This window comes from Procambarus clarkii, chromosome 29, assembly GCF_040958095.1.
Source record: "Procambarus clarkii isolate CNS0578487 chromosome 29, FALCON_Pclarkii_2.0, whole genome shotgun sequence".
NCBI lineage: Eukaryota > Metazoa > Arthropoda > Malacostraca > Decapoda > Cambaridae > Procambarus > Procambarus clarkii.
The window spans coordinates 22062973-22073205 of NC_091178.1; the positions used below are offsets into that span (position 1 = coordinate 22062973).

Consider the following 10233-nt stretch of genomic DNA (forward strand, 5'->3'; position numbering starts at 1 on the left):
ACTATAGTTTTTCTATGACTAATAATAAAAATCTATTAATCAAAAGTTTAGGACTAATTAACTAAAAATAAAAATCTACAAGTGAATGTAAACACAGTCAAGTATAATATTCATGTAGAAAGAGAAAGAAAGAGAGAGAGAAGGAAAGAAAGAGAAAGAAAGAAAGGGAGAAAGAGAAAGAAAAGAAAAAACAGTCATGTATAATATTCATATTAGCACCATGCAATATAACTTAGATTAAGTAAAAAATCTCAGACATTTTTAAATCAAATGAAATATGAGAGCCAGAGAGAGAGACCCAGAGCCAGAGAGAGAGACCCAGAGCCAGAGAGAGAGAGCCAGAGAGAGAGCGCCACAGAGCCAGAGAGAGAGAGCGTGAGCCAGAGAGAGAGAGAGAGCCAGAGAGAGAGAGCCAGAGAGTGAGAGAGAGAGAGAGCCAGAGAGAGAGAGAGCCAGAGAGAGAGAGCCAGAGAGAGAGAGAGAGAGAGAGAGAGCCAGAGAGAGCCAGAGAGAAAGAGAGCCAGAGAGAAAGAGAGCCAGAGAGAGCGAAAGAGCCAGAGAGAGCGAGAGAGCCAGAGAGAGCGAGAGAGCCAGAGAGAGAGAGAGCCAGAGAGAGAGAGAGAGCCAGAGAGAGAGAGAGAGAGAGAGAGCCAGAGAGAGAGAGAGAGAGAGCCAGAGAGAGAGAGAGAGAGCCAGAGAGAGAGAGAGAGAGAGAGCCAGAGAGAGAGAGAGAGCCAGAGAGAGAGAGCAAGAGAGCCAGAGAGAGCGAGAGAGAGCGAGAGAGAGAGAGAGAGCCAGAGAGAGAGAGAGCCAGAGAGAGAGAGCAAGAGAGCCAGAGAGAGAGAGAGAAAGAGAGAGACAGACAGAGACAGAAAGACACACACACAACAAAAGAGGAGACAGAACAAAATTAAGGCAAGGAGAGAGAAGACAGAACAGAAACAACAGAGAGAGGAGAGAAATGAGAAATCATTGAAGAGAAGGGGAAGAGAAACACAAGATAAGAAAAAGATACAAGAAAAATATACAAGATAAAAAGGACATAAATGAATACCACAAATATAAAAAGTAAAGGAAGAGAGAAGCTAGAAGAGACAGGAAACGAGAGATGTTAGAAGAGAGGAGGAAAGGAGAGATTAAAAGACAAGAAAAACAGGAGAGAAACGTAAAAGAAATAAAAAAAAGGGACATTTGTGAGGAGAGAAAATAAAGAGACCAGAGAAGACCATATATCAAGAGTGTGAGGATAAAGACTTATATATTTTCTTAGTAGACATCCACTGGCTCTTGTTGCCCCTCTTGTATACGAATTGTACTTGCAAGTTTTCCCTGAAAAGATATTAACAAAATTAATATTTAATTATTTATTTATATAAATTACACACACACAAACTTATATATATATATATATATATATATATATATATATATATATATATATATATATTATATATATATATATATATATATATATATATATATATATATATATATATATATATATATATATATATATATATATATATATATATATAGACCAGAGACCAATTATATATATATATATATATATATATATATAATTTCGTAAACCTCACCCTGTAAACATTCATGTTTCTACATGTTAAACAAGCTACGAGGATGAGGGAAGGGGATGTTCCCTCCATGCTGGATATTATATTTACCAGGAAAGAGAAAGATATATTTATCATTCAGTACCTCCCTCCTTTGGTACCTCCCTCCTTTTACCCAAGTGACATGGTCACTTGGGTAAAAGTGACCATGTCTTTTTGGGAATAAAGTATGCAATGCATTATAATCTGGAAGAAAATGAGCTTGAAGCAGTTGAAAAACCTGACTTGTGGAGAGGTCATTATGGGGAACTCAGATATTTCCTTAAGGAATTTGACAAACACTTGCTGTTAGGACATGAAGTAAATGAGATGTATGTCAAGTTTTGTGAAATATATGATAATGGCACAACAAAATTTATACTAAAGCAGAGATGCAGAACTAGGAAAAGGGGAAAAATTGCCCAAACATACAAGCAATACACAGATGCGAGAAACAACAATAGCAGTAAGGAGAGGGGCAGAAAGACTGACTTTCGGTCATATTCAACAACACAAATATACATACACACACACACATTATTGGAAAAAATTGGAATTGGAATATTGGAAAAAATAATTAAAACTAAATGGGTAGAACACCTGGAGAGAAATGATATAATTTCAGACAGACAGTATGGTTTTCGATTTGGAAGATCCTGTGTATCGAATTTACTCAGTTTCTATGATCGAGCAACAGATATATTACAGGAAAGAGATGGTTGGGTTGACTGCATCTATTTGGACCTAAAAAAGGCATTCGACAGTTCCACATAGAGAGGTTGTTCTGGAAACTGGAAAATATTGGAGGGGTGACAGGTAAGCTTCTAATATGGATGAAAAATTTTCTGACATAGAAAAATGAGGGCAGTAATCAGAGGCAATGTATCGGACTGGAGAAATGTCACAAGTGGAGTACCACAGGGTTCAGTTCTTGCACCAGTGATGTTTATTGTCTACATAAATGATCTACCAGTTGGTATACAGAATTACATGAACATGTTTGCTGATGATGCTAAGATCATAGGAAGGATAAGAAATTTAGATGATTGTCATGCCCTTCAAGAAAACCTGGATAAAATAAGTATATGGAGCACCACTTGGCAAATGGAATTTAATGTTAATAAATGCCATGTTATGGAATGTGGAACAGGAGAACATAGACCCCACACAACCTATACATTATGTGAGAAATCTTTAAAGAATTCTGATAAAGAAAGAGATCTAGGGGTGGTTCTAGATAGAAAACTATCACCTGAGGACCACATAAAGAATATTGTGCGCGGAGCCTATGCTACGCTTTCTAACTTTAGAATTGCGTTTAAATACATGGATGGTGATATACTAAAGAAATTGTTCATGACTTTAGTTACGCCAAAGCTAGAATATGCAGCTGTTGTGTGGTGCCCAACAACAGAAGTTGGCCCATATCTTAAGAAGCACATCAACAAACTGGAAAAGGTGCAAAGACATGCTACTAAGTGGCTCCCAGAACTGAAGGGCAAGAGCTACGAGGAGACGTTAGAGGCATTAAATATGCCAAAACTAAAAGACAGAAGAGGTGATATGATCACTACATACAAAATAGTAACAGGAATTGATAAAATCGACAGGGAAGATTTCCTGAGACCTGGAACTTCAAGAACAGGAGGTCATAGATTGAAACTAGCTTAACACAGATGCTAAAGAAATATAAGAAAATTCACTTTCGCAAATAGAGTGGTAGACGGTTGGAACAAGTTAGGTGAGAAGGTGGTGGAGGCCAAGACTGTCAGTAGTTTCAAAGCGTTATATGACAAAGAGTGCTGGGAAGACGGTCTCATCCTTTAACTACACTTAGGTAATTACACACACACACACACATACATATTATATATATATATATATATATATATATATATATATATATATATATATATATATATATATATATATATATATATATATATGTCGTACCTAGTCGCCAGAACGCACTTTTCAGCCTACTATGCAAGGCCCGATTTGCCTAATAAGCCAAGTTTTCATGAATTAATATATTTTCTCTATTTTTTTTCTTATGAAATGATAAAGCTATCCATTTCATTATGTATGAGGTCAATTCTTTTTTTATTGGAGTTAAAATTAATAGAGATATATGACCGAACCTAACCTATCTTTATAGGTTAGGTTAGGTAGCTGAAAATGTTAGGTTAGGTAGTCGAAAAAACATTAATTCAAGAAAACTTGGCTTATTAGGCAAATCGGGCCTTGCATAGTAGGCTGAGATGTGCGTTCTGGCTACTAGGTACGACACATTATATATATATTTATATATATATATTTATATATATATATATATATATATATATATATATATATATATATATATCGGACAATTAGTAAAAAAAAAAAAAAAAAAAATTTAAATTATTTTACCTTGTACCTAGATCCACCAGGCCTGTTTGGTGCCTGTTTCAGTACTTCAGACATCTGGAAGGTCACATCCTCCTCCTCAACTTGTGGATGTGCGTTGATAGATGATTCTGTAAAATTAAGTTATTTATATAATAATAAATTCAGTATAACAATAATATTCTGTAAAATTAAAAGTAATTTATACATCAATCAGATAAAACTCTCCAGAGATGGTGATACACAACATATAAAGGACAAGTTTCAGAACAAAATATGCATTTAGGAATAAGGTTTTGTACATGTAGGTAGCACATGAGAAAATAAGTGGAAGGTGATCAAGTTTATATTAACATGTTAATGACTTTGTTAAGGCTTTGCAAGAATGAAAAAATATTAATAATATAATATCACCTACCAATTAATTGTACATCATTTATAAGTCAATTATTTGCATTATTATTATTCAATACTAATGATATAAAAATGCATTTTGTAATCTACTATTTATGCAAGTATTAAGCACAGGATCATGAAATAAACTGCAAAATACTGTAATGGATAAACCAATTAAGTTTACATTTTCCTATAGCTAAGTCAGTCAGTTCTATTAGCAGCAGAGAACAATTATGCCCAACCTCTATTAAATGAAACAATCTTAAGAGCAAGTGATAGAAATATAATCATTTATGCTTGGGATTATGGAATGGTTCCAAATATGAAAAATATTAAGTTTTTTGGTTAAATTTTTTTAACTTAAAATTTACATTTTTAAGTGAATTTTAAACTTTAAAAAAATTATTTAATTTTTTGGTTACTTACTTAAAATAACATTATATAGTTCTTGTTTTTGTAGAAATGCCAATTTCTTCTTTTGCCCTTCCAGACTGTATAGTGACCACAGGCCGTTTGTTCATATCTTCATTATTCTTCGAACTGTGGTTGCACAATCAGACCCACGTACACTGGTTAAAAGCATCACCTAAAAGCAACAACATAAAATGTAGTACACTGACGAATTTTGAATATATATATATATATATATATATATATATATATATATATATATATATATATATATATATATATATATATATATATTAGTTGATTTTATACCCGCATTAGGTCAGGTGATAATACAATGAAGGTGAAAACATGGGGGGATACATAAGGGATAAACATAGGGGCTGCAGAAGGCTTATTGGCCCATACGAGGCATCTCCTATCTAAACACAAAGATTAATCCAGTGTAATTGGCCTGTTATGTTGTAACATATATATATATATATATATATATATATATATATATATATATATATATATATATATATATATATATATATATATATATATATATATATATATATATATATATATATATATATATATATATATATATATATATATATATATATATATATAGCCATATATATATATAGCCATATATATATATATATATATATAGCCATTCACAACTGCAGGCTTACGTAAGCCTGCAGTTGTGAATGGCTTTATTATCAGCCAAGTTGTAGCATACAACATAGCATATATATGTATATGGCATACATATATATATATATACACATATTATATATATATATATATATATATATATATATATATATATATATATATATATATATATATATATATATATATATATATATATATATATATATATATATATATATAATATGTGTATATATATATATATGTATGCCATATACATATATATGCTATGTTGTATGCTACAACTTGGCTGATAATAAAGCCATTCACAACTGCAGGCCTAATAAAAAAAGGAGGTGGCATAGCAATATCTTACAAAGATACCTTCATCTGCAATAGTCTCATTAGTAATAGAGACGACTATTGTGAATATACCTTTGCCAAGTTCTCCAGTAAATCCCTTAAATCCTCCTTGACTATAAGTGCCATCTATAGATTTCCCAATACCGACATAGCTTCATTCTCAGATAACGTAAGGAATCTTATCATAAATAACAATCTCAACAAAAATCAAACCAACTTAGTGGTTTGTAATGGTGAACAAAACATGCAGATACTTATATATAACCTGTGAATAGAGTGTAATAACACCAAAACTATTTGTTTATTGTTTTATAACCATAATAATTGAATCACTAATATGATTCACTAATATATAATCCTAATAATAATCACTAATATATAATCCATTGAGCATGCTACATCTCTTTCAGTCTCTTTGCAATTTGAACAAGAGGGTTTTTAATTGATCGAACCATATTCTTAAAGTAAAGTAAATGAGATGTATTCCATATTTTGCAAAATATACGATGAAGGCACACAAACATTCATACCAAAACTGAAGGGCAGGATTTATGAGGAGACATTAGAGGCATTAAATATTCCAAACTAGAAGACAGAAGGAAAAGAGGAGATATGATCACTACGTACAAAACAGTAACAGGAATTGATAAACTTGATAGGGAAGATTTCCCGAGACCTGGAATTTCAAGAACAAGAGGTTATAGATTTAAACGAACTAAACAAAGATGCCGAAGAAATGTAAGACAATTCACTTTTGCAAACAGAATGGTAAACGGTTGGAACATGTTAGGTGAGAAGGTGGTGGAGGCCAAATCCGTCAAAAGTTTCAAAGCATTATATGACAAAGAGTGCTGGGAAAATGGGACACCACGAGTGTAGCTCTCCATCCATCTGATTGATAACCCAAATGAATTTTTCATGGATATGATACCAACATCAAATCATAAATCAGATGTGATCCTATCCCCACTGGATTTTGAAGAAGCCATAGACAGTATGCCTATGCACTCTGCACCAGGCCCTGACTCTTGGAACTCTATATTCATCAAGAACTGTAAAAAACGTTATCGCAGGCCCTTCACATTCTTTGGAGACAAAGCCAAGATACTGGCATTGTCCCTGACATACTAAAAACAGCAGAGATAGCACCGCCCCATAAAGGAGGAAATAAGGCAGAGGCAAAAAACTACAGACCGATAGCACTAACATCGCACATCATAAAAATCTTTGAGAGAATGCTAAGAAGTAAGATCACAAAATACATGGAATCACAGCATCTCCATAACCCCAGACAACATGGTTTCAGAACAGGGCGCTCTTGCCTATCACAGTTGCTGGACCACTCTGACATGGCACTAGATGCCATGGAAGACAAACAAAACGCTTTGACAAAAAAAAGCCTTTGACAAATGTGACCATTGTGTTATTGCACATAAAATGCGTTCAAAAGGAATTACCGGAAAAATAGGCAGATGGATATACAACTTCCTGACTAATAGAACCCAATGTGTAGTAGTCAACAAAATAAAATCTGGACCATCAACCGTAAAGAGCTCAGTCCCCAAGCGTACTGTGCTTGCTCCAATACTTTTTCTCATCCTCATATCGGACATAGACAAGGACACAACCTATAGTACTTGATCATCCTTTGCAGATGACACTAGAATCTTCACGAGAGTAGGCAACATAGAGGACACGGCAAACCTCCAATCAGATGTAAATCAGGTCTTTCTATGGGCTACAGAAAATAACATGGTGATTAACGAACATAAGTTTCAGCTCATGCGCTACGGAAAAAATAAAAAATATAAAAACGGAAACCACTTACAAAACTCAGTCAAATCATAACATTGAACGGAAAAGCAACGTAAAGGATTTGGGTGTACTGATGTCAGAAGGCCTTACATTTAAAGAACACAATAAAGTAGCCGTCACAACTGCAAGAAAAATGACAGGATAGATAACAAGAACTTTTCACACTAGAGATGCTATACCGATGATGATAGTTTTCAAGACGCTAGTGCTCTCTAGAGTGGAATACTGCTGCATAATGAAAGCCCCTTTCAAAGCTGGAGAAATTACTGACCTATACTTATGCATTTATCTTCGGTTTAACACAACAGGCACCAGACACACGCTAGGCACCATACACACTAGGATAAAACAAACATTAGGCCAGAAGTCAGAAAAGAATTCAAAGAATTTTACTAGAAAGGCTTGCTGTTAGGAAAGGAAGTAATTGAGATGAATTAATGCACAGTATGTCAATTTTGTGAAATATATGATAAAGGAACAAAAACATTTATACCAAAACAAAGATGCAGAACTAGGAAACAGGATTTGTTCAACTGAAATTTCAAGACGGACAGAGACCAAAAGACACAAAAATGGAATCAATATACGAAGAGGCCAAACCCCCAAACATACCAGTAATACAAAGAGAAACAACTACACGGCAGTGAGGAGAGAGGCAGAAAGAAATTTTGAAAAAAAGGAACAAACAAATGTAAAGTAGAACAAATCATATTCTATAAATACAGCAACAACCAATTGCAGGTAAAGGATAATATTCAGAGCTTTTAAATGCATGGATGGCGAAATACTCAAGAAATTGTTCACGACTTTTGTTAGACCAAAGTTGGAATATGCAGCGGTTGTATGGTGCCCATATCTTAAGAAGCACATAAACAAACTGGAAAAGGTGCAAAGACATGCTACTAAGTGGCTCCCAGAACTGAAGGACAAGAACTATGAGGAGAGGTTAGAGGCATTAAATATACCAAATATACTACACAAATATATATACTACACATGCACAATAAACTACCCTACACAGGCTGAGTATGGTGTGTACAATAAATTATTAGCTAAAAGATAAGACTGAGTTTGTATAAATGGGGGTTAAGTCAGAGTGGGAAAATGTAAGTGGAGTGCCTAAAAACCCTGTCCTGGGACCTCTGTAATTCATAATATATACAAATAATTTAGACTCAGGTTTGATCAGTAATATTTGAAAATTTCCAGACGATACAAAAGGGATTTTTTTCTGGATTCAGGACTATTTTTTTATGGCTGAAAACAGGTTTTCAGCAATAAAAGAAATACAGTATTGCTGGAACAACTGTCGACATCTTCAAGAGAAAACCTGAACATCTTCAAGAAGTGAAGATGACCTTGAGAAGAACTATAGGTTGGGAGAAGTATAGGTTAGGAATTGTCTCCAAAGAATTCTCAAAGAATTACTCGTTATTGCTATCCAAGATAATTAGACGAGCCAAAGCTAAATACTACGAAGATAAATTTACCCAAATAAAGAGTACCTTACCTAAAAATATGTATGTACCTTACGTAAATAAGCATTTGATTTTGAAGTGCCGGACAAACAAGGCTGTGGTGGATATGTGGGCCTGAGGGGCCTGTCCAAGCAACAGCCTGTTGGACCAAGCTCTCACATGTCAAGCCTGGCCTTGGAAGGGCTTGGTGAGTAGAACAACTACCAGAACCCTATAATGCATGTATCAAGGTGTCCAGGCAGTGAGCACCACATAATGCAGTGCAGTCCTGTAAGAATAAGCACAGTAAGTATGGGCATGGAGGGGGTGCAGCAGTGGCTTGTGAAGGGCTGGAGAGTAAATGGACATGCCCAGGGGTAAAAAGCATTAGGGTAACAGAACATAGCCCATAAAAATAGTAATGACAATGAATGAATAATTATATGAATGCAATAATACTTCATATCTCAATAGGAATACTAAGCAGGATGCAAGACAAGGTACTGGTGGTGATAGTGGTTGGTACAAGTCCTCACATCCCCACAGACACCAGTAACAGCCCTCACCTCCCAACACAGTACCCTTGTAGCGAGTTAATCTTATACTCGCTTCATTATCTTATAGCATAACTAATTAACACTAATTACAGAAGCTACACAGGTGATACTTTGGTGTGAGTTGAGCGCACTGAGCGTCGGTATCGCTACACCCTTGTTCCTTAACAACCCTTTGGACCTTTATTACAGAAAAATAGAATCAATTAATTTAATAAAATATAAAATATAAGTGCTTACTTACGATAATACTATCGGTGGAACACAAAATCTTCTTCTTCTTGATAGTAGGTGCAGTTTGCATGAAGGGTTAGTCCTCGCCATGACTGAACTGACGACAAAATGGCCGATGTGTTGATATGGCGTCAGATGACGCTGTGACGTCACAGGTGAGGGACGCTTTGCGCATTACTCCCTCGTACTTAAAAAGTACTACAGGTACTTTTTGGTTTTATTTTTGAATATGGCAGAAGTTGGACAGCTTTTCAAATCATTATAAGGGAGTGAGTTCCATAGACTAGGTCCCTTTATTTACATAGAGTGTTTACATAGATTAAGTTTGACTCTGGGGATATCAAAGAGATATTTATGTCTGGT

At 34.6% G+C, this 10233-nt stretch overlaps 1 long non-coding RNA gene across 1 annotated transcript; it reads right to left on the reverse strand.

Annotated features, from left to right (window-relative positions):
* Positions 1-719: 719 nt before the first annotated feature.
* On the reverse strand, positions 720-9981 carry LOC138369742 (uncharacterized). Its single transcript, XR_011229911.1, has 4 exons — positions 9881-9981; positions 4821-4980; positions 4023-4129; positions 720-1329 (listed from the first exon to the last, which is right to left on the reverse strand). It is a non-coding gene; the product is annotated as an uncharacterized lncRNA (long non-coding RNA).
* Between the last annotated feature and the right edge of the window lie 252 nt (positions 9982-10233).